Consider the following 25,553-nt stretch of genomic DNA (forward strand, 5'->3'; position numbering starts at 1 on the left):
GAGCTCTCCCGATAGCTCTCTTATGAGCTGAAGAGCTCAATGACTTTCAACGTGGCACTGTCATCAGATGTCATCACCTTTCCAAAAAGTCGGTTTGTCAAATTTCTGCCCTGCTAGAGTTTCCCCAGTCCACTGTAAGTGCTGTTATTGTGAAGTGGAAATGTCTAGGAGTAACAATGGCTCAGCCGCAAAGTGGTAGACCACAGAAGCTCACAGAAAGGGACAGCAGATTGCTGAAGCGTGTAGCATGTAAAAATCGCATGTCCTTGGTTCCAAAACTATCTACCTCCGGAAGCAACGTCAGAACAAGAACTGTTCACCGGGAGCTTCATGAAATGGGTTTCAATGGCCGAGCCGGCGCACAAAAGCCTAAGATCACCATGCGCAATATCAAGTGTCGGCTGGTGTGGTGTAAAGCTTGCCGCCATTGGACTCTGGAGCAGTGGAAATGCGTTCCCTGGAGTGATAAATTACGCTTCACCATTTGGCACTCCGACGAACTACTGGGTTTGCGGGTGCCAGGAGAAAGCTACTTGCCCGAATGCATAGTGCTAACTGTAAAGTTTGGTGGAGAAATAATCATCTGGGGCTGTTTTTCATACTTTGGGCTAGGCACCTTAGTTCCAGTGAAGGGAAATCTTAATGCTGCAACTTACAATGACATTCTAGACGATTCTGTGCTTCCAACTTTGTGGGAAAAGTTTGGGGAAGGCCCACAAAGCGAGGTCCATACAGAAATGGTTTGTCACCTGTGTGGAAGAACTTGACTGGCCTGCATAGAACCCTGACCTCAACCCCATCAAACACATTTGGGATAAATTGGAACATAGATGCGAGCCAGGCCTAATAGCCCAACATCAGTGCCCAACCTCACTAATGCTTGTGGCTGAATGGAAGCAAGTCCCCGTAGCAATGTTCCAACATCCTATTGGAAAGTCTTCCCAGAAGAGTGGAGGCTGTTATCACAACCAAGGGGGGGGGGGACCAACTCCATATTAATGCCCATGGTTTTGGGATGAGATGTTGACGAGCATATTTTTGGCCATATATATATATATACACACACACACATACAGTGGGGAGAACAAGTATTTGATAACCTGCCAAATCGGCAGTGTTTCCTATTTACAAAGCATGTAGAGGTCTGTAATTCTTATCATAGGTACACTTCAACTGTGAGAGACGGAATCTAAAACAAAAATCCAGAAAATCACATTGATGATTTTTAAGTAATTAATTTGCAATAAAATGCAAATTAATGACTTAAAATCATACAATGTGATTTTCTGTTTTTTTGTTTTAGATTCAGTCTCTCACAGTTGAAGTGTACCTATGATAAAAATTATAGACCTCTACATGCTTTGTAAGTAGGAAAACCTGCAAAATCGGCAGTGTATCAAATACTTCTCCCCACTGTATGTGTACATACATACATGTGAATGTATATGTACGTGTATGTATATATATGGTATGTATGTGTATGTATGTATGTATATGGTATACAGTGCCTTGCGAAAGTATTCGGCCCCCTTGAACTTTGCGACCTTTTGCCACATTTCAGGCTTCAAACAAAGATATAAAACTGTATTTTTTTGTTAAGAATCAACAACAAGTGGGACAAAATCATGAAGTGGAACGACATTTATTGGATATTTCAAACTTTTTTAACAAATCAAAAACTGAAAAATTGGGCGTGCAAAATTATTCAGCCCCTTTACTTTCAGTGCAGCAAACTCTCTCCAGAAGTTCAGAAGTTCAGCATGTCTAATTCCTTGACAAAGACACAATGGTCTTTAACTGTATTAGCCGAAGAAAGAAAACGGGATGAGAAATTCTTTCTGGAGAATCATGACAGGACATTGCAGAGAGATAAGGATAGTTTGAAAGCTCTTTCTTGTCAGATCAAAACCTTGAAAGAAAAGATTCAATAATTACTGGCAAGGGTCGTAAAATCAGACTTGGCTCCAACATGTGGAGGACCATATGTCCCTTCAAATCCACTCTCACACCGAGTTACGCAAGGATGATCGGGTTTCAAGCATCTGGTCAGCACTGCCTGGCTTTGAGTCAACAGATACTGATAGCGGTAACGGATGATGTCTTAGGCCAACCAGAACACAGGCTGTAAAAGGTAATAAAGAGAAGCCTCCAGTGACAGTATTCAGACATAAATCAGCTTCTCCAAACAGTTGGATGAATGGTCGAAAACTTTGAAACGTCCCAGAGAACTGGCTATGAAAACGTGGGATAATTTGAAGCATTGTAAGAAACTACAATCTTTTATTGTATTTATTTTTTATTTAACCTTTATTTAACCAAGTAGGCTAGTTGAGAACAAGTTCTCATTTACAACTGCGACCTGGCCAAGAATAAAGCAAAGCAGTTTGACACATGCAAAAACACAGAGTTACCATTGAAATAAACAAATACAGTCAATAATACAGTAGAAAAAAATCTACAGTGTGTGCAAATGAGGTAAGATAAGGGAGGTAAGGCAATAAATAGGCCATGGTGGCGAAGTAATTACAATATACCAATTAAACACTGAAATGATTGATGTGCAGAAGATGAATGTGCAAGTAAAGATACTGGGGTGCAAAGGAGCAAGATAAATAAATAAATAAATACAGTATGGGGATGAGGTAGTTGGATGGGCTATAATACAGTTGGGCTATGTACAGGTGCAGTGATCTGTGAGCTGCTCTGACAGCTGGTGCTTAAAGCTGGTGAGGGAGATATGAGTCTCCACATTCAGTGATTTTTGCAGTTTGTTCCAGTCATTGGCAGCAGAGAACTGGGAGGAAAGGTGACCAAAGTAGAAATTGGCTTTGGGGGTGACCAGTGAGATATACCTGCTGGAGCGCGTGCTACGGGCAGGTGCTGTTATGGTGACCAGTGAGCTGAGATAAGGAGGGGTTTTACCTGGCAGAGACATGTAGATGACCTGGAGCCAGTGGGTTTGGCGCCAAGTATGAAGCGAGGGTCAGCCAACTAGTGTGTACAGGTCCCAATGGTGGCTTGTATATGGGGCTTTGGTGACAAAATGGATGGCAACGTGATAAACTGCATCCAATTTGTTGATTAGAGTGTTGGAGGCTATTTTGTAAATGGCATCTCTGAAGTCGAGGATCGGTAGGATGGTTAGTTTTATGAGTGAAGGATGCTTTGTTGCGAAATAGGAAGACGGTTCTAGATTTAATTTTGGATTGGAGATGCTTAATATGAGACTCAAAGGAGAGTTTACAGTCTAACCAGACACCTAGGTATTTGTAGTTGTCCACATATTCTAAGTCAGAACCGTCCAGAGTAGTGATGCTGGACGGGTAGGTAGGTGCGGGCAATAATCGGTTAAAGAGCATTTATTTCGTTTTTGTTAGCGCTGCAACTCGACGCGTGACTTAGGGACGGGCCAATCAATGACAGCTTGGACCTTAGCGGGATCCATCTTAATGCCTTCAGCGGAAATAACAGAACCGAGAAATGTGACGGAGGAGGCATGAAAAGAGCACTTCTCAGCCTTCACAAAAAGACAATTCTCTAAAAGGCGCTGGAGGACACGTCGAACGTGCTGAACATGAATCTGGAGTGACAGTGAAAAAATCAGGATATCGTCAAGGTAAACGAAAACAAAGATGTTCAGCATGTCTCTCAGGACATCATTGACTAATGCCTGAAAGACAGCTGGAGCGTTAGCGAGGCCGAAAGGAAGAACCCGGTATTCAAAGTGCCCTAACGGAGTGTTAAACGCCGTCTTCCACTCGTCCCCCTCCCTGATGCGCACGAGATGGTAAGCGTTACGAAGGTCCAACTTAGTGAAAAACCTGGCTCCCTGCAGGATCTCGAAGGCTGAAGACATAAGAGGAAGCGGATAACGATTCTTCACTGTTATGTCATTCAGCCCTCGATAATCTATGCAGGGGCGCAGGGACCCGTCCTTCTTCTTAACAAAAAAAAACCCCGCTCCGGCGGGAGAGGAGGAGGGGACTATGGTACCGGCGGCAAGAGCTACAGACAAATAATCTTCGAGAGCCTTACGTTCGGGAGCCGACAGAGAGTATAGTCTACCCCGGGGGGGAGTGGTTCCCGGAAGGAGATCAATACTACAATCATACGACCGGTGTGGAGGAAGAGAGGTGGCCCTGGACCGACTGAACACCGTGCGCAGATCGTGATATTCCTCCGGCACCCCTGTCAAATCACCAGGCTCCTCCTGTGAAGAAGAGACAGAGGAAACAGGAGGGATAGCAGACATTAAACATTTCACATGACAAGAGACGTTCCAGGAGAGGATAGAATTACTAGACCAATTAATAGAAGGATTATGACAAACTAGCCAGGGATGGCCCAAAACAACAGGTGTAAAAGGTGAACGAAAAATTAAAAAATAAATGGTTTCGCTATGATTACCAGAAACAGTGAGGGTTAAAGGTAGCGTCTCACGCTGTATCCTGGGGAGAGGACTACCATCCAGGGCGAACAAGGCCGTGGACTCCCTTAACTGTCTGAGAGGAATGTCATGTTCCCGAGCCCAGGTCTCGTCCATAAAACAGCCCTCCGCCCCAGAGTCTATTAAGGCACTGCAGGAAGCTGACGAACCGGTCCAGCGTAGATGGACCGACAAGGTAGTGCAGGATCTTGAAGGAGAGACAGGAGTAGTAGCGCTCACCAGTAGCCCTCCGCTTACTGATGAGCTCTGGCTTTTACTGGACATGAAGTGACGAAATGACCAGCAGAACCGCAATAGAGACAGAGGCGGTTGGTGATTCTCCGTTCCCTCTCCTTAGTCGAGATGCGGATACCTCCCAGCTGCATAGGCTCAGCACCCGAGCCGGCAGAGGAAGATGGTAGTGATGCGGAGAGGGGGGCAACGGAGAACGCGAGCTCCTTTCCACGAGCTCGGTGACGAAGATCAACCCGTCGCTCAATGCGAATAGCGAGTTCAATCAAGGAATCCACGCTGGAAGGAACCTCCCGGGAGAGAATCTCATCCTTTACCTCTGCGCGGAGACCCTCCAGAAAACGAGCGAGCAAAGCCGGCTCGTTCCAGCCACTGGAGGCAGCAAGAGTGCGAAACTCAATAGAGTAGTCTGTTATGGATCGATTACCCTGACATAGGGAAGACAGGGCCCTGGAAGCCTCCTCCCCAAAAACAGATCGATCAAAAACCCGTATCATCTCCTCCTTAAAGTCCTGATACTGGTTAGTACACTCAGCCCTTGCCTCCCAGATTGCCGTGCCCCACTCACGAGCCCGTCCAGTAAGGAGAGATATGACGTAGGCGACACGAGCAGTGCTCCTGGAGTAAGTGTTGGGCTGGAGAGAAAACACAATATCACACTGGGTGAGGAACGAGCGGCATTCAGTGGGCTCCCCAGAGTAACACGGCGGGTTATTGATTCTGGGCTCCGGAGATTCGAAAGCCCTGGAAGTGGCCGGTGGATCGAGGCGGAGATGGTGAACCTGTTCTGTGAGGTTGGAGACTTGGGTGGCCAGGGTCTCAACGGCATGTCGAGCAGCAGACAATTCCTGCTTGTGTCTGCCTAGCATCGCTCCCTGGATCTCGACGGCTGAGTGGAGAGGATCCGAAGTCGCTGGGTCCATTCTTGGTCGGATTCTTCTGTTACGGTGCGTGAATGAGGACCCAAAAGCGAATTAACGTAAACAGAGCTTCTTTAATAACAAAACAAAACGTAGGCTCAGATGGACCGGCAGGTTCCGACAGGACAGGACAAGGTTGCAGCAAACATGACGATAGTCTGGTTCAGGCATGAACAACACAAACAAGAATCCGACAAAGACAGGAGCAGAAACAGAGAGAGATATAGAGGACTAATCAGAGGGAAAAAGGGAACAGGTGGGAAAAGGGGTGACGAGGTAGTTAGGAGGAGACAAGGCACAGCTGGGGGAAAGAGGGGGAGAAAATGTAACCTAACAACGACCAGCAGAGGGAGACAGGGTGAAGGGAAAGGACAGAAACAAGACACAACATGACAGTACATGACAGTTTTACTTGCATTTAAGAACAGTTGAAGGCAATGGAAGAAGAGTTGTATGGCATTGAAGCTCATCCGGAGGTTACTTAACACAGTGTCCAAAGAAGGGCCAGAAGTATACAGAATGGTGTCGTCTGCGTAGAGGTGGATCAGAGAATCACCAGCAGCAAGAGCGACATCATTGATGTATACAGAAAGAGTCGGCCCGAGAATTGAACCCTGTGGCACCCCCATAGAGACTGCCAGTGGTCCGGACAACAGGCCCTCCGATTTGACACACTGAACTCTATCAGAGAAGTAGTTGGTGAACCAGGCGAGGCAGTAATTTGAAAAAACAAGGCTGTTGAGGCTGCCGATAAGAATGACCACAGAGTCGAAAGCCTTGGCCAGGTCGATAAATACGGCTGCACAGTAATGTCTCTTATGGAAGTTATACTATCGTTTAGGACCTTGAGCGTAGCTGAGGTGCACCCACAACCAGCTCTGAAACCAGATTGCATAGCGGAGAAGGTACGGTGGGATTCGAACTGGTCGGTAATCTGTTTGTTACCTTGGATTTCGAAGACCTTAGAAAGGCAAGGTAGGATAGATATAGGTCTGTAGCAGTTTGGGTCTAGAGTGTCTCCCCCTGTGAAGAAGGGGATGATCGCGGCAGCTTTTTAATCTTTGGGAATCTCAGACGATACAAAGGAGAGGTTGAACAGGCTAGTAACAGGGGTTGCAACAATTTCGGCAGATAATTTTGGAAAGAGATGGTCCAGATTGTGTAGCCGGCTGATTTGTAAGGGTCCAGATTTTGCAGCTCTTTCAGAACATCAGCTGTCTGGATTTGGGTGAAAAAGAAATCGTGAGGCTTGGGCGAGTTGCTGCGGGGGGTGCCGGGCAGTTAGGGGTAGCCAGGTAGAAAGTATGGCCAGCAGTGGAAAAATGCTTATTGAAATTCTCAATTATAGTGGATTTATCGGTGACGACAGTGTTTCCTAGCCTCAGTACAGTCGGCAGGAGGTGCTCTTATTCTCCATGGACTTTACAATGTCCCCGGACATCCTTATGATGGGTTACACTGTGAACGTGGTGTACTTGAAGAAAAGGTTTATAGAGCTGTGGGTGGTGAAGAGCAAGATGTGGCTGATGGATGGAGTTCCATATATGTTTTCCTTCAGGGTCTGTCCAATGCAACCACCAATTGGGGAGAGATTACTAAATGTGTTCAAAAAACGAAATAACCATTAGTTGAATTTGAAGAAAGGTTTAGAGCAGAGGTAGTTAGACACAGTGGGTTACCTGACATGGAAGATGAAGATTCTCTAAATTCCTCCAAAAATGGGCCAATCAATCTTCAGCTGATACAATCTATACATGATGATTTGCAAAAAACTGGTTTCCACAACTAATGACTGGGAGAGACAAAACGACACGGGCATCATCGACAGACTGTCACGGCTGGACAGAGACATCAATCAACATAATAAACCGGCTGTTATCAGAGTTGTGCAAGTTCCTAGTGAAACCAACAACATTATTTATTCAGCAGAAGAGAAACCTGATGAATGTCATTTTGGCGGGATATCTGGTCACTGGCAACGAGAATGTCGGAAAAGAAAAAGTGTTCTTATGAGGAATCGCCAGGAGAAGCAGGGTCCATCTAAGAGAAAATGTAATCAAGACAACAGCCCCAATAACACAATGTTGATGCAGAAATTTAAGAATCTCTCTCCGGCTTAGCATCCGAGTTTGCTGGATGCTGTGGAGGTAAACTAATAGACTCCCTCGGATGGAATTTATGCAATAGATTCCTTAGTAGATATGGGTGTTGAAGTCACTGTATTTGCAATGTATTGTGCAAAACATACAGTGCCTTGCGAAAGTATTCGGCCCCCTTGAACTTTGCGACCTTTTGCCACATTTCAGGCTTCAAACATAAAGATATAAAACTGTATTTTTTTGTGAAGAATCATCAACAATTGGGACACAATCATGAAATGGAACGACATTTATTGGATATTTCAAACTTTTTTAACAAATCAAAAACTGAAAAATTGGGCGTGCAAAATTATTCAGCCCGCTTAAGTTAATACTTTGTAGCGCCACCTTTTGCTGCGATTACAGCTGTAAGTTGCTTGGGGTATGTCTCTATCAGTTTTGCACATCGAGACACTGAATTATTTTCCTATTCCTCCTTGCAAAGCAGCTCGAGCTCAGTGAGGTTGGATGGAGAGCATTTGTGAACAGCAGTTTTCAGTTCTTTCCACAGATTCTCGATTGGTTTCAGGTCTGGACTTTGACTTGGCCATTCTAACACCTGGATATGTTTATTTTTGAACCATTCCATTGTAGATTTTGCTTTATGTTTTGGATCATTGTCTTGTTGGAAGACAAATCTCCGTCCCAGTCTCAGGTCTTTTGCAGACTCCATCAGGTTTTCTTCCAGAATGGTCCTGTATTTGGCTCCATCCATCTTCCCATCAATTTTAACCATCTTCCCTGTCCCTGCTGAAGAAAAGCAGGCCCAAACCATGATGCTGCCACCACCATGTTTGACAGTGGGGATGGTGTGTTCAGGGTGATGAGCTATGTTGCATAACATAACGTTTTGCATTGTTGCCAAAAAGTTCAATTTTGGTTTCATCTGACCAGAGCACCTTCTTCCACATGTTTGGTGTGTCTCCCAGGTGGCTTGTGGCAAACTTTAACCGACACTTTTTATGGATATCTTTAAGAAATGGCTTTCTTCTTGCCACTCTTCCATAAAGGCCAGATTTGTGCAATATACGACTTATTGTTGTCCTATGGACAGAGTCTCCCACCTCAGCTGTAGATCTCTGCAGTTCATCCAGAGTGATCATGGGCCTTTTGGCTGCATCTCTGATCAGTCTTCTCCTTGTATGAGCTGAAAGTTTAGAGGGACGTCCAGGTCTTGGTAGATTTGCAGTGGTCTGATACTCCTTCCATTTCAATATTATCGCTTGCACAGTGCTCCTTGGGATGTTTAAAGCTTGGGGAATATTTTTGTATCCAAATCCGGCTTTAAACTTCTTCACAACAGTATCTCGGACCTGCCTGGTGTGTTCCTTGTTCTTCATGATGCTCTCTGCGCTTTTAACGGACCTCTGAGACTATCACAGTGCAGGTGCATTTATACGGAGACTTGATTACACACAGGTGGATTGTATTTATCATCATTAGTCATTTAGGTCAACATTGGATCATTCAGAGATCCTCACTGAACTTCTGGAGAGGGTTTGCTGCACTGAAAGTAAAGGGGCTGAATAATTTTGCACGCCCAATTTTTCAGTTTTTGATTTGTTAAAAAAGTTTGAAATATCCAATAAATGTCGTTCCACTTCATGATTGTGTCCCACTTGTTGTTAATTCTTCACAAAAAAATACAGTTTTATATCTTTATGTTTGAAGCCTGAAATGTGGCAAAAGGTCGCAAAGTTCAAGGGGGCCGAATACTTTCGCAAGGCACTGCATATGTCCTCAGGACATGGGCAAGAAGATGAGAGCAACAGGAGTGGGAGGGGGAGACAGATATGAAACAGACCATTATCAATTTCCGTTGGTCCAATGAAGATTGATGCAGCGGTGTGGGATAGGCTCATTTGAACAACCTATTTTAGGTCTTGATGTTATTATGCAACTTGACTCTAAATTGAATATTTCTGGAGGGAAGTTGACGTGGCAAATTAGGCAACTGCAGGGATCTACAGTTCAGAACCATGCTATTTGGACTACAAATAAAAACAATTTAGGAACTTTGGATATGGAACCAGTGTGCTTGACAGGTGTTGCCCCACCTTGCACAAAACAATATCCCATTAGCAAGGAAGCTATGGATGCTACTAAAGTAGTGAGTAAAGATCTATGGGACATGTGTATAGTTGAAAAGACACCATGTAATCCAGTTCTCTGATGTATCCTACAGATACCACGTTACTTGAACACGACTGTTATGAGTTGTTTTGGTCGGTTAATAGAGTCTGGTGGGTTAATAGAGTCATTCGTTGAAAAACCCTGAGTATATCTTATACACAGACGGTTCAAGCATTGTGAAGGGGGGTGTGAGGAAGGCAGGCTGGGCAGTTACTACAGTGGACAATGTGATAGTGACAGGCACGTTACCTGCAGGAACATCAGCACGGGTGGCGGAATTGGTGACTTTGACACAAGTATGTAAACAAGCTGAAGGAAAAACAGCTACTATCTACACAGACTTAAGGTATGCTTTTGGTGTTACCCATGATTTTGGAAAAATATATGGAAAAACAGAGGATTCATGACATCACTGGGAGCTCCTTTGAAGAATGGACCAGAGGTGATGGCTCTACTGAATGCTCTCCAGTTACCTGAACAAGTTGCAATTTTGAAAAGGAAAGCACATGGAAAAAGATTTACAGACGAGGGTAAAAGTAATGATTTGGCTGACAGTGCTGCCATGGTGGCTGCTAAGAGAACACCTCTGTCGCCTAAACTGATTAATAGATACACCTTGGATACCCCTTGCATACATTGCAACACATTGGAGATACACAAAACATGAAGTGTGGGAATGGATGGCTGCAGGATGCAAACTCAATCAAGAAGGTGTGTGGAAATACAACCTGAGATGTGTAGCGCCAAATGCACTCTTATCCTACCTGGTGACACAGATCCACTCTTTGGGACACATTGGTGTGGACAAGATAGTTTATCATTTTGTGGGAAAATGGTGGAATCCTGGTGTGGGGAAAGAGGCTGAGGCTGTCGTGGCAAATTGCAACACTTGTATGGAAAACAACACCAAGGGACGAGTGAAAGTACAGACACGACAAGCCCCACCAGGACCCTTCAGACATCTACAGCTTGAATACATCATGCTGCCAAAATGTAAAGGACATGAAGATGTGCTCGTCATTGTTGATCGTTTCTCACAATGGGTTGAAGCTTCCCCTACTAAGAAAGGATCTACACAACACGCAGCTAAAAATTCTGATTCAAGAAATCATACCCAGATGGGGATATCTGGAACAATTAGATTTTGACCAAGGCACTCATTTCACAGGAAAATGGTGTGGGGAGGTAGCTCGTCTTCTGAACATAGACTGGCAACTTACACTGCCCTTATCATCCTCAATCGAGTGGACAGGTAGAACACACAAATTGAGTTTTGAAAGAGAGACTTTCAAAGTTGCATCAAGAAGGGTTGGCATGTCCAGATGCATTGCCTACGGTATTATGTAGTATATGGGCAACACATAACAAAACCACAGGGTTGAGTCCGTTTGATGTTGTCACAGGTTGACCCATGTCACTACCAGGTATGTTAGATTTGAAAAAAGCAGACTTTCACCTTATGAGTGACACAATGCTTAACTATTGCACACAACTCTCTAATGCAGTAGGGGAAGCAGACAGACAAGGTAAAGAGACACGGGGAATAACTCCAGAGGGGAGACATGACGTAGTACCAGGACAGTGGGTGATATGCATATGTAACAGACACATTAGGGCCAAAATGGGAAGGTCCTTATCAAGTTTTGCTCATAACGAGTCCAGCAGTAAAAGTCCAGGGAAAATCAAGATGGATACATGTCACTCATTGCAAGGTTATCAATTTTGATGCAAAGCGGAGCCTGGAGAATAATGAACTGATTGATTAGCAATCGGGGGCCAATCTTGGGTAAAGAAGCATAGTAAGATGATCCGAACCTGATAAGCTTCTATGTTGTATACTGCAGTATTTGTATTTGTATTTATTATGGATCCCCATTAGCTGCTGCCCAAGCAGCAGCTACTCTTCCTGGGGTCCGGCAAAATGAAGGCAGTTTATACGATTTTTAAACATTACAATACATTCACAGATTTCACAACACACTGTGTGCCCTCAGGCCCCTACTCCACCGCTACCACATAGCGACAGTACTAAATCCATGTGTATGTCTAGTGCGTATGTTATCATGTGTGTGTATGCATGTGTCTGTGCCAATGTTTGTGTTGCTTCACAGTCCCTGCTGTTCCACGAGGTGTTTTTTTTATCTGTTTTTTAACTTCTTTGGGACTGGGGGGCAGTATTGAGTAGCTTGGATGAATAAGGTGCCCAGAGTAAACTGCCTGCTACTCAGGCCCAAAAGCTAGATTATGCATATAATATATTTGGATAGAAACCACTCTGAAGTTTCTAAAACTGTTTGAATGATGTCTGTGAGTATAACAGAACTCATATGGCAGGCAAAAACCTGAGAAAATATCCAACCAGGAAGTGGGAAATCTAAGGTTTTTAGTTTTTCAAGTCATTGCCTATCCAATATACAGTGTCTATGGGGTTATATTGCACTTCCTAAGGCTTCCACTAGATGCCAACAGTCTTTGAACCTTGTTTCAGGCTTCTACTTTGAAGGGAGAGAGAATAAGAGCTGTTTGAGTCAGAGGTCTGGCAGAATGCCATGAGCACAGTCAGGCCCACGACCATGAGAGCTAGCTGCGGTCCTTTTCATTTCTAAAGACAAAGGAATTGTCTGGTTGAAACATAACTGAAGATGTATGAACCTCTACTGACTCCCCATCCCGCATGCGGGATTGTAATCATCGCCTGACACTAATTAGCATAACGCAACGGACATAAATATCCCTAGAAAATATTCCTATTCATGAAAATCACAAATGAAATATATTGAGACACAGCTTTGCCTTTTTGTTAATCACCCTGTCATCTCAGATTTTCGAAATATGCTTTACAGCCAAAGCTAGACAAGCATTTGTGTAAGTTATTCGATAGCCTAGCATAGCATTTTGTCCAGCTAGCAGCAGGTAACTTGGTCATGGAAATCAGAAAAGCAATCCAATTAAATCATTTACCTTTGATGAGCTTTGGATGTTTTCACTCACGAGACTCCCAGTTAGATAGCATATGTTCTTTTTTTCCCCAAAATATTATTTTTGTAGGCGAAATAGCTCCGTTTGTTCTTCACGTTTGGCTGAGAAATCGCCCGGAAATTGTAGTCACGAAAACGGCAAAAAATATTCAAAATTAGCTCCATAATATCGACAGAAACATGGCAAACATTGTTTATAATCAATCCTCAAGGTGTTTTTCAAATATTTATTCGATAATATATCCATCGGGACAATCAGTTTTTCAGTAGGACCGATTGGAGTAATGGCTACCTCTGTATTTTACACGAGAATCTCTCTGGGGGCATCAGGTGAGCACTTGTGCAATGTAGCCGCCTACGGCTATTCTTCAACATAAATGCGTAAAACTACGCCACAATGCTGTAGACACCTTGGGGAATACGTAGAAAGCGTAAGCTGGTTGATAGCACATTCACAGCTCAATAGGGACTCATTGGAACTCAGCGCTTTCAAAATATGGGGCACTTCCTGATTGGATTTTCTCAGGTTTCGCCTGCAACATCAGTTCTGTTATACTCCCAGACAATATCTTTACAGTTTTGGAAACGTTAGAGAGTTTTCTATCCTAATCTGTCAATTATATGCATATTCTAGCATCTTGTCCTGACAAAATATCCCGTTTAAAACGGGAATGTTTTTTTCTCCAAAAATGAAAATACTGCCCCTAGAGTCGCAACAGGTTAAAAACATCCTAAAGTTCTACGAACTGTAATATAACTTTTTTGACTTTTTGTCTGAACTACAGTGCCTTGCGAAAGTATTCGGCCCCCTTGAACTTTGCGAGCTTTTGCCACATTTCAGGCTTCAAACATAAAGATACAAAACTGTATTTTTTTGTGAAGAATCAACAACAAGTGGGACACAATCATGAAGTGGAACGACATTTATTGGATATTTCAAACTTTTTTAACAAATCAAAAACTGAAAAATTGGGCGTGCAAAATTATTCAGCCCCTTTACTTTCAGTGCAGCAAACTCTCTCCAGAAGTTCAGTGAGGATCTCTGAATGATCCAATGTTGACCTAAATGACTAATGATGATAAATACAATCCACCTGTGTGTAATCAAGTCTCCGTTTAAATGCACCTGCACTGTGATAGTCTCAGAGGTCCGTTAAAAGCGCAGAGAGCATCATGAAGAACAAGGAACACACCAGGCAGGTCCGAGATACTGTTGTGAAGAAGTTTAAAGCCGGATTTGGATACAAAAAGATTTCCCAAGCTTTAAACATTCCAAGGAGCACTGTGCAAGCGATAATATTGAAATGGAAGGAGTATCAGACCACTGCAAATCTACCAAGACCTGACCGTCCCTCTAAACTTTCAGCTCATACAAGGAGAAGACTGATCAGAGATGCAGCCAAGAGGCCCATGATCACTCTGGATGAACTGCAGAGATCTACAGCTGAGGTGGGAGACTCTGTCCATAGGACAACAATCAGTCGTATATTGCACAAATCTGGCCTTTATGGAAGAGTGGCAAGAAGAAAGCCATTTCTTAAAGATATCCATAAAAAGTGTTGTTTAAAGTTTGCCACAAGCCACCTGGGAGACACACCAAACATGTGGAAGAAGGTGCTCTGGTCAGATGAAACCAAAATTGAACTTTTTGGCAACAATGCAAAACGTTATGTTTGGCGTAAAAGCAACACAGCTGAACACACCATCCCCACTGTCAAACATGGTGGTGGCAGCAACATGGTTTGGGCCTGCTTTTCTTCAGCAGGGACAGGGAAGATGGTTCAAATTGATGGGAAGATGGATGGAGACAAATACAGGACCATTCTGGAAGAAAACCTGATGGAGTCTGCAAAAGACCTGAGACTGGGACGGAGATTTGTCTTCCAACAAGACAATGATCCAAAACATAAAACAAAATCTACAATGGAATGGTTCAAAAATAAACATATCCAGGTGTTAGAATGGCCAAGTCAAAGTCCAGACCTGAATCCAATCGAGAATCTGTGGAAAGAACTGAAAACTGCTGTTCACAAATGCTCTCCATCCAACCTCACTGAGCTTGAGCTGTTTTGCAAGGAGGAATGGGAAAAAATTTCAGTCTCTCGATGTGCAAAACTGATAGAGACATACCCCAAGCGACTTACAGCTGTAATCGCAGCAAAAGGTGGCGCTACAAAGTATTAACTTAAGGGGGCTGAATAATTTTGCACGCCCAATTTTTCAGTTTTTGATTTATTAAAAAAGTTTGAAATATCCAATAAATGTCGTTCCACTTCATGATTGTGTCCCACTTGTTGTTGATTCTTCACAAAAAAATACAGTTTTATATCTTTATGTTTGAAGCCTGAAATGTGGCAAAAGGTCGCAACGTTCAAGGGGGCCGAATAATTTCGCAAGGCACTGTAAGTGATTGCGCATTGAGCATTTGGATTACTGGGCTAAACGAGTTAACAGAAAGGAGGTATTTGGTCATAAATGATGGACTTTATCAAACAAAACAAACATTTATTGTGGAACTGGGATTCCTTGATCAAATCAAATAAAATCAAATAAAATTTTATTTGTCACATACATATGGTTAGCAGATGTTATTGCGAGTGTAGCGAAATGCTTGTGCTTCTAGTTCCGACAATGCAGTAATAACCAACAAGTAATCTAACTAACAATTCCAAAACTACTGTCTTGTACACAGTGTGAGGGGATAAAGAATATGTACATAAGGATATATGAATGAGTGATGGTACAGAGCAGCATAGGCAAGATACAGTAGATGGTATCGAGTACAGTATGTACATATGAGATGAGTATGTAAACAAAGTGGCACAGTTAAAGTGGCTAGTGATACATGTATTACATAAGGATACAGTCGATGATATAGAGTACAGTATATACGTATGCATATGAGATGAATAATGTAGGGTAAGTAACATTATATAAGGTAGCATTGTTTAAAGTGGCTAGTGATATATTTACATCATTTCCCATTATTAAAGTGGCTGGAGTTGAGTCAGTGTCAGTGTGTTGGCGACAGCCACTCAATGTTAGTGGTGGCTGTTTAACAGTCTGATGGCCTTGAGATAGAAGCTGTTTTTCAGTCTCTCGGTCCCAGCTTTGATGCACCTGTACTGACCTCGCCTTCTGGATGATAGCGGGGTGAACAGGCAGTGGCTCGGGTGGTTGATGTCCTTGATGATCTTTATGGCCTTCCTGTGACATCGGGTGGTGTAGGTGGCCTGGAGGTCAGGTAGTTTGCCCCCGGTGATGCGTTGTGCAGACCTCACTACCCTCTGGAGAGCCTTACGGTTGAGGGCGGAGCAGTTGCTCTCGATTGTGCATCTGTAGAAGTTTGTGAGTGCTTTTGGTGACAAGCCGAATTTCTTCAGCCTCCTGAGGTTGAAGAGGCGCTGCTGCGCCTTCTTCACAATGCTGTCTGTGTGAGTGGACCAATTCAGTTTGTCTGTGATGTGTATGCCGAGGAACTTAAAACTTGCTACCCTCTCCACTACTGTTCCATCGATGTGGATAGGGGGGTGTTCCCTCTGCTGTTTCCTGAAGTCCACAATCATCTCCTTAGTTTTGTTGACGTTGAGTGTGAGGTTATTTTCCTGACACCACACTCCGAGGGCCCTCACCTCCTCCTTGTAGGCCGTCTCGTCGTTGTTGGTAATCAAGCCTACCACTGTTGTGTCGTCCGCAAACTTGATGATTGAGTTGGAGGCGTGCGTGGCCACGCAGTCGTGGGTGAACAGGGAGTACAGGAGAGGGCTCAGAACGCACCCTTGTGGGGCCCCAGTGTTGAGGATCAGCGGGGAGGAGATGTTGTTGCCTACCCTCACCACCTGGGGGCGGCCCGTCAGGAAGTCCAGTACCAAGTTGCACAGGGCGGGGTCGAGACCCAGGGTCTCGAGCTTGATGTCGAGCTTGGAGGGTACTATGGTGTTGAATGCCGAGCTGTAGTCAATGAACAGCATTCTCACATAGGTATTCCTCTTGTCCAGATGGGTTAGGGCAGTGTGCAGTGTGGTTGAGATTGCATCGTCTGTGGACCTATTTGGGCGGTAAGCAAATTGGAGTGGGTCTAGGGTGTCAGGTAGGGTGGAGGTGATATGGTCCTTGACTAGTCTCTCAAAGCACTTCATGATGATGGAAGTGAGTGCTACGGGGCGGTAGTCGTTTAGCTCAGTTACCTTAGCTTTCTTGGGAACAGGAACAATGGTGGCCCTCTTGAAGCATGTGGGAACAGCAGACTGGTATAGGGATTGATTGAATATGTCCGTAAACACACCGGCCAGCTGGTCTGCGCATGCTCTGAGGGCGCGGCTGGGGATGCCGTCTGGGCCTGCAGCCTTGCGAGGGTTAACACGTTTAAATGTCTTACTCACCTCAGCTGCAGTGAAGGATAGACCGCAAGTTTTCGTTGCAGGCCGTGTCAGTGGCACTGTATTGTCCTCAAAGCGGGCAAAAAAGTTATTTAGTCTGCCTGGGAGCAGGACATCCTGGTCCGTGACTGGGCTGGATTTCTTCCTGTAGTCCGTGATTGACTGTAGACCCTGCCACATGCCTCTTGTGTCTGAGCCGTTGAATTGAGATTCTACTTTGTCTCTGTACTGACGCTTAGCTTGTTTGATAGCCTTGCGGAGGGAATAGCTGCACTGTTTGTATTCGGTCATGTTACCAGACACCTTGCCCTGATTAAAAGCAGTGGTTCGCGCTTTCAGTTTCACGCGAATGCTGCCATCAATCCACGGTTTCTGGTTAGGGAATGTTTTAATCATTGCTATGGGAACGACATCTTCAACGCATGTTCTAATGAACTCGCACACCGAATCAGCGTATTCGTCAATGTTGTTGTCTGACGCAATACGAAACATGTCCCAGTCCACGTGATGGAAGCAGTCTTGGAGTGTGGAGTCAGCTTGGTCGGACCAGCGTTGGACAGACCTCAGCGTAGGAGCCTCTTGTTTTAGTTTCTGTCTGTAGGCAGGGATCAACAAAATGGAGTCGTGGTCAGCTTTTCCGAAAGGGGGGCGGGGCAGGGCCTTATATGCGTCGCGGAAGTTAGAGTAACAATGATCCAAGGTCTTTCCACCCCTGGTTGCGCAATCGATATGCTGATAAAATTTAGGGAGTCTTGTTTTCAAGATGAAGATCATCAAAGGTAAGTGAATATTTATAATGCTATTTTTTAGTTTTGTGACACCTCTCCTTCTTTGGAAAATGTTTTTCTGTGACTTGGCGCTGACCAAACATAATCGCAAGGTGTGCTATCGCCGTAAAGCCTTTTTGAAATCTGACACTGTGGCTGGATTAGCGAGAAGTTTATCTTTAAAATGGTGTACAATACTTGTATGTTTGAGGAATTTTTTGCTTTCTGATTTCTGTTGTTTTGAATTTGTCGCCCTGCAATTTCATGCTAGCGTCCCACATATCCCAGAGAAGTTTTTTAAATCAAGTTTCACTGCTTGTGTCAGTTACTTGATGTGGAATAGAGTTCCATGTAATCATGTATATATGTAGTACTGTGTACCTCCCATAGTCTGTTCTGGACTTGGGGACTGTGAAGAGACCTCTTGTGACATATCTTATGGGGTATGCATGGGTGTCCGAGCTGTGTGCCATTACTTTTGACAGACAGCTCGGTGCATTCAACATGTCAATACATCTCATAAATAAAAGTAGTGAGGAAGCCAATCTCTCCTCCACTTTCAGCCATGAGAGATTGACATGCATATGATTAATATTAGCTCTCTGTGTACATCCAAGGGCCAGCCATGCTGCCCTGTTCTGAGCCATTTGCAATTTTCCTAAGTTATTTTTTGTGGCACCTGACCACACGACTAAACAGTAGACAAGGTGCAACAAAACTAGGGCCTGTAGGACCTGCCTTGTTGAGAGTGTTGTTCAGAAGGCAGAGCATCACTTTATTACAGACAGACTTCTCTCCATCTTAGCTACTACTGCATCATTATGTTTTGACAATGACAATTTACAATCTAGTGTTACTCCAAGCAGTTTAGTCATCTCAACTTGCTCAATTTCCACATTTATTACAGTATTTAGTTTAAGTTTAGGGTTTAGTGAGTGTTTTGTTCCAAATACACTGCTTTTAGTTTTAGAAATATTTAGGGCTAAGTTATTCCTTGCCACACACTCTGAAACTAACTGCAGCTCTTTGTTGAGTGTTGCAGTCATTTCAGTTGCTGTATTATCTGACGTGTATAGTGTTGAGTTGTCATCCGCATACATAGACACTCTGGCTTTACTCAAAGTCAGTGGCATGTCGTTAGTAAAAATGGAAAAAAGCAAGCAGTCATCATATTAGGGATATCTAGGTGAAAGATCACAACCCGGAGGTTTGTTGGGCCATTGTCCTTTTGAAAAACAAATGATTGTCCCACTAAGGCAAAACCAGATGGCATGGCGTGTCGCTGCAGAATGCTGTGGTAGCCATGCTGGTTAAGTGTGCCTTAAATTCTAAATAAATCACAGACAGTGTCACCAGTAAAGCACGCCCACTCCTTAACCCCTCCTCCTCCATGCTTTACAGTGGGATCCACACATGCGAAGATCATCCGTTGGAACCAAACATCTCAAATTTGGACTCTAGACGAAAATACGAATTTCCACCAGTCTAATGTCCATTGCTCATGTTTTTTGGCACAACTAAGTCGCTTTATCTAATTGGTATCCTTTAGTAGTGATTTTTTTTGCAGCAATTCGACCATGAAGGCCTGATTCACACAGTCTCCTCTGAACAGTTGATGTTGAGATTTGTCTGTTACTTGAACTCTGTGAAGCATTTATTTGGGCTGCAATTTCTGATGCTGCTAACTCTAATGAACTTATCCTCTGCAGCAGAAGTAACTCTGGGTCTTCCATTCCTGTGGCGGTCCTCATGAGAGCCAGTTTCATCATTGCTCTTGGTGGTTTCTGCGACTGCACTTGAATAAACTTTCAAAGTTCTTGAAATATCCCGTATTGATTGATCTTCATGTCTTAAAGTACTGATGGAATGTCTTTCTCTTTGCTTATTTGAGCTGTTCTTGCCGTAATGTGAAATAGGGCTATCTTCTGTATACCACCCATACCTTCTCACAACACAACTGATTGGCTTAAATGCATTAAGAAGGAAAGAAATTCCACAAATCTTTTAACAAGGCACACCGGTTATTTGAAATGCAGTCCAGGTGACTACGAAGCTGGTTGGGAGAATGCCAAGAGTGTGGAAAGCTGTCATCAAGGCAAAGGCTACTTGTAGAATCTCAAATTTAAAATACATTTAGATTTGTTTAACACTTTTTTGGTTACTCCATGATTCTATGTGTGTTATTTCATTGTTTTGATGTCTTCACTATTATTCTACAATATAGAAAATAGTAAAAATAAAGAAAAGCCTTTGAATGTGTCACATCTGTCCTGCTTACACTCCTTAGTGGACATCCGGTGTCTCCTTGACCTGCAGTCATTCCCCCAGTTCTCTCCCCCTCCCTCTTCTTCTCTGTGTGATTGTGTGGTTGGAAACCAGCTGCAACCCGTTCTATAATCAAGACCTCTACAAATACTCATTCTTGCCACTTCCACTCTGCCAGATCATGCGTCTAGCTATTTGTTTTTATTTTACCCCTCTGGGATATGTGGGATGCTAGCGTCCCACCTGGCCAAAAAACAGTGAAAATACAGAGCGCCAAATTCAAATAAATTACTATAAAAATCAAACTTTCATGAAATCACACGTAAGATACCAATTTAAGCTACACGTGTTGTGAATCCAGCCAACATGTCAGATTTCATAAAGGCTTTTCGGGGAAAGCAAACGATGCTATTATCTGAGGGTAGCACCTTCGTAAACAAAGAGAGAAAACATATTTCAACCCTGCAGGCGCAGCACAAAACGCAGAAATAAAAATATAAATCATGCCTTACGTTTGACGAGCTTCTTTTGTTGGCACTCCAATATGTCCCATAAACATCACAAATCGTCCTTTTGTTCGATTTATTCAGTCTATATATATCCCAAAATTCCATTTATTTGGGCGCGTTTGATCCAGAAAAACACTGGTTCCAACTTGCACAACGTGACTACAAAATATCTCAAAAGTTACCTGTAAACTTTGCCAAAACATTTCAAACTACTTTTGTAATACAACTAGGTATTTTTTTAAGTAAATAATCGATAAATTGAAGACGGAGTTATCTGTGATCAATGCAGGAAGAAAACAAACTGATGCTACCTTTCTGGTCACGCACCTCTATCTAACAGTACACTTGAAGTGACCCTCGTTTTGAACAGGGCTACTTCTTCATTACACAAAGGAAAAACCTCAACCAATTTCTAAAGACTAGTGACATCCAGTGGAAGCGGTAGGAACTGCAAGAAGGTCCCTTAGAAATTTGGATTCCCAATGAAAGCTCATTGAAAAGAGTGACCTTTCCTCAGGGTTTCGCTTGCTACTTAAGTTCTGTTATACTCACAGACATGATTCAAACAGTTTTAGAAACTTCAGAGTGTTTTCAATCCAAAATAATATGCATATCGTATCTTCTGGGGATGAGTAGCAGGCAGTTGAATTTGGGCATGCATTTCATCCGGATGTGAAAATACTGCCCCCTGTCACCAAGAAGTTAAGATCTTGTATCCTGCTCTGCCTATTTCTTTGCCTGGTGCTGTTTCTCCTCTCACTGCAGTTTTGCTGCTCTGACTCTGGTTCCTGTCTCCTGTTCCACATCTCACCACCCTTCTACCCTGCTCTGGATTCAACTCATCATCACTCCCTTAGATTCCCCTCCGGACCTGTTTACCCTGCCCCAACACAGCTCATTCCAACCTCAGCCTCCATATCTGGTTTCCTACAACTCATCCAAGCTTCCCTGGATCTGCACTTCATCTCTCCCTGTGTTACAATAAAAAATATTGGTTCATTCATCCCTGTTTCCTGGTCTGAGTCTGCCCTTGGGTTCCCCTGTGCTGCTCTGCTGAGCATAATAAGTAGATGTCCTAAAACTTTCGACCGATAGTGTAGGTAGAGAAAGAGCGTAGGTGATACAAGTAGGTAGATAGAGCCCGATGGGTACAGGAAGGTAGAGAAAGGGCTTAGGGGGTACAGATAGGTAGAAAAATAGCCTAGGGGCTACAGGTACAGTGAGGGAAAAAAGTAGTATTTGATCCTCTGCTGATTTTGTACATTTGCCCACTGACAAAGAAATGATCAGTCTACAATTTTAATGGTAGGTTTATTTAGACAGTGAGAGACAGAATAACAACAAAAAAATCCAGAAAAACGCATGTCAAAAATGTTATAAATTGATTTCCATTTTAATGAGGGAAATATGTATTTGACCCCCTCTCAATCAGAAAGATTTCTGCCTCCCAGGTGTCTTTTATACAGGTAACGAGCTGAGGTTAGGAGCACACTCTTAAAGGGAGTGCTCCTAATCCCAGGAGTGCTCCTAATCTCCACCATTGTTACTCTGCCTCTCACTGTTCAAATAAACCTACCATTAAAATTATAGACTGATAATTTCTTTGTCAGTGGGCAAACAAAATCAGCAGGGGATCAAATACTTTTTTCCCTCACTGTAGGTAGAGAAATAGCCTAGAGGGTACAGCTTTGTAGAGAAAGTCTGTGCCAAACTGCTCTGCCTCACCTTCTAGATTGTGCTCCACCCTCATGCTGTCATCAAAGCCCTGGTGTCTCTGGTAGGGCTCAAAGTTGCCCGAGGTGTTGTCCTCCAACAGGCTGTGTAGAGCCTGGCCATGGACGACACACCTCGAAACGGATCCAGAGATAACTGTACAGGGACATATCAAACCAATAAGCAACACATAAGTCGTTTAGCTCTACGTACTTTAGCAGATATGAGAGAGCATATTAAGGTCAGTTCCTCTGAATTCAGGAAATGCACCAATTGCAATCTCCACAAAGATAATGTGCAATGTTCAACTCATTTCCTGTGAGGTATCTGACATACTTGAGTACTAGAGACGCAATTGCAGCACTTGTGTCTCTTGGGAAGCGCTGGATAAGGTTCTGGACGGTGGAGTGGGAGAAACAAAAAAAGTCTGCTCCTGAAGACATGATGTGGGCCATAAATGTAAGATAATGAGAGAAAAATCATACTATGAAATGTATCCACCGATTCTATAAGCCAGTCTAAACAGCAAGCAGGTACCTTAGAGCACCAATGGCCTTCAGCAGGTGAGGGAAGAGGAAGCAGCTATGGCATTCTTATGGTTTTCCTCAGGCACTATCTCAAAGTGGGGGGAAAAGAGATGGTTTGATAAGGAAAACACTTCTCGCAAGCACATTCATAAGCTGTCTCACAACACCTATTTGACTTACTTAGCATTTGACTTCATAATGTTTTGTAGCTAAATTAGTGTGAGGCTACCTGTGGGCCACCACCCCTGTCCTTAATCTGGCAGGTGTAGAGGCACTGCTGATCAGGGCTCTTCATGCTGGAGAAGAAGTGTGACTTGCAGAAGCTCACTGGGTAGATGGCACACTGATCATGGAATAGCATGCTGTCTGTGATCATCTTGAACATGAAGGACATCATTCATTATTCTCTACCCACTGATCTGAGAACAGTCATGGGGTGTGTCCCAACAGTCTTGAATAGCTTCTCCTGGTCTCCTTTCATGGATAATGACCCTGAGAAAAATGGGAGGACAATTTGGTGAAAATCTGATCAGTACTTTCAACTAAGAGTGGTCATGCTAATGAGGAGATATGGAGAAAACCATGTAAGATCATTTGGAGAGTGTTTGTACAGAGCAAATGTGAGGCATAAGTATGATTTGAGACATAGACATCCCCTAGACTGTACACAGTCAGACCCCCAAGTACTATGGGGAAGACAGGACGTCCTGAGGAGTCCAGAGCGATGAGCTGAACCAGCTTACGAGACCCCTGTCAGCAACCTTCTGCTTTTCAACATTCTTTTTGGTCCTGAGGAAAATATATTTTATGGAGAATACTTTGTGCTTCCCATCATCACAGGACATAAGAATGTGTCTAATCTACAGGTAGTCTGGTATAAACATGGCTCTAACATGTCTTCTTCTCCATTCTCCCTGCCTCCTTCCTTTCGTTCTTTCTTGGTCTTCTTACCAAGGCCAGGCTTAGGGGCCAGACGCCCACGTTGGGCTGGAGCTGAATGTCATAGGGGAGTGAGAACTGGTACTGGCAGCGATAAGCATCTCCCCCTCTGACACAGACTGGTACTGCAAAAGTGATTTCAGTAAGAACCTGAAAAACAAAGCACAAGAGATGTCTGATTAGACAACAAAAACAGTTTTCAAAGTACCTGTCAATCAGTGGCCGAAAGTGAAAATGTTTTTGCATCAATACAATGCAGTTCGAGGGAAGGTATTGGGTTGCATGCACAGCCATAAGTGTACTCACCTGTGCTCCTCTTTTACTCGCACAAACTTCTCCAAGTGTGCAACTTCATCACAGAGAGACTGATTCTCCTGTGGGTTACATACCATGTGACTTCAATTAGTGACTTCAGCCCTCAGCTTATAGTACCATAGTCTACTACACATCACCTACATTTCTCCTCCATGCATCTAAGTGTAAAGGGGGAAGCATGTAGCATCTGAATTCATTGTGTTACAGAAATTACTTGAATAATAGTGATTAAAATCATTGTCTTTAGTATTTTTTTTTAACCTTTTTTTAACCTTTATTTAACGAGGCAAGTCAGTTAAGAACAAATTCTTATTTTCAGTGACGGCCTAGGAACAGTGGGTTAACTGCCTGTTCAGGGGCAGAACGACAGATTTGTACCTTGTCAGCTTGGGGATTTGAACGTGCAACCTTCCGGTTACCTTCCGATTACCTTCCGGTTACCTTCCAGTTACTAGTCCAACGCTCTAACCACTAGGCTACCCTGCCGCCCCAAGTAGGTAGTACTTGGGATGGCAGGGTAGCCTAGAGGTTACTCACAAATATCATGGCCCTTGCTGTTTTGTGTGTAGACTTTACTCACAAATATCATGGCCCGTGCTGTTAGTCTGAGGTACTTTAGTCGGTACTATTCGGTTAGGTTCTTGCTTGGGCCTGTTTGGTCGGGGAGACCTGTGGGGAAGGGGAAGGGAGGCATAGAGGATGCAGAACCCAAGCTGGAGAAGGTTGACTCGGGGGGAGTCCCCGTGAAAGATTGGGTGGTGAAGGACTGTAGAGCCTGCTGCCCCTCATCATCTGTCTGTGGATGGATAGAGTGGGCATTGCATCATAACACCACATCCAAATACTAGTGGCAATGTAGGCCACGATCCACACTCTTGACCATTTCAAAAGAGTGTGTATACAATGACAATCTTATGTGGATGAGATATATCTGGAAAAGTAACTGATGCAACTCAAAAGAAAAATTGTGACAGAGCAAAGTAACATAGCTAAAATGAATATATTTTTTCTTTATAAGAATGTTAATTATCCAAACACATTGATCTTCAACTGCACTCCCCTAAATGTGTATATTTGTCAGATCAGCAGTGATATAACTGAACTAAAGGAATTTATTCTGATAACCTTTGCATAATGAGAGCAAAGACCCCATTCCTGTTCTCAATCCTCATTAACCTCCTGCTGTCTTTCTGTGTCTGCAACATAGTGGGATACTGAGGCAAAGGCTAGGTATTGGGGAACTGACATGTCTTAATAAGGGTGTGTTTCACTGTTGTAACCTTGAATGACTA

General features: G+C 43.6%; 1 pseudogene; it reads right to left on the minus strand.

Moving 5' to 3' along the window:
• Positions 1 to 22,418: 22,418 nt before the first annotated feature.
• On the minus strand, positions 22,419 to 25,509 carry LOC110503372 (annotated as a pseudogene).
• Positions 25,510 to 25,553: the final 44 nt, after the last annotated feature.

Source organism: Oncorhynchus mykiss, chromosome 24, assembly GCF_013265735.2.
Source record: "Oncorhynchus mykiss isolate Arlee chromosome 24, USDA_OmykA_1.1, whole genome shotgun sequence".
NCBI lineage: Eukaryota > Metazoa > Chordata > Actinopteri > Salmoniformes > Salmonidae > Oncorhynchus > Oncorhynchus mykiss.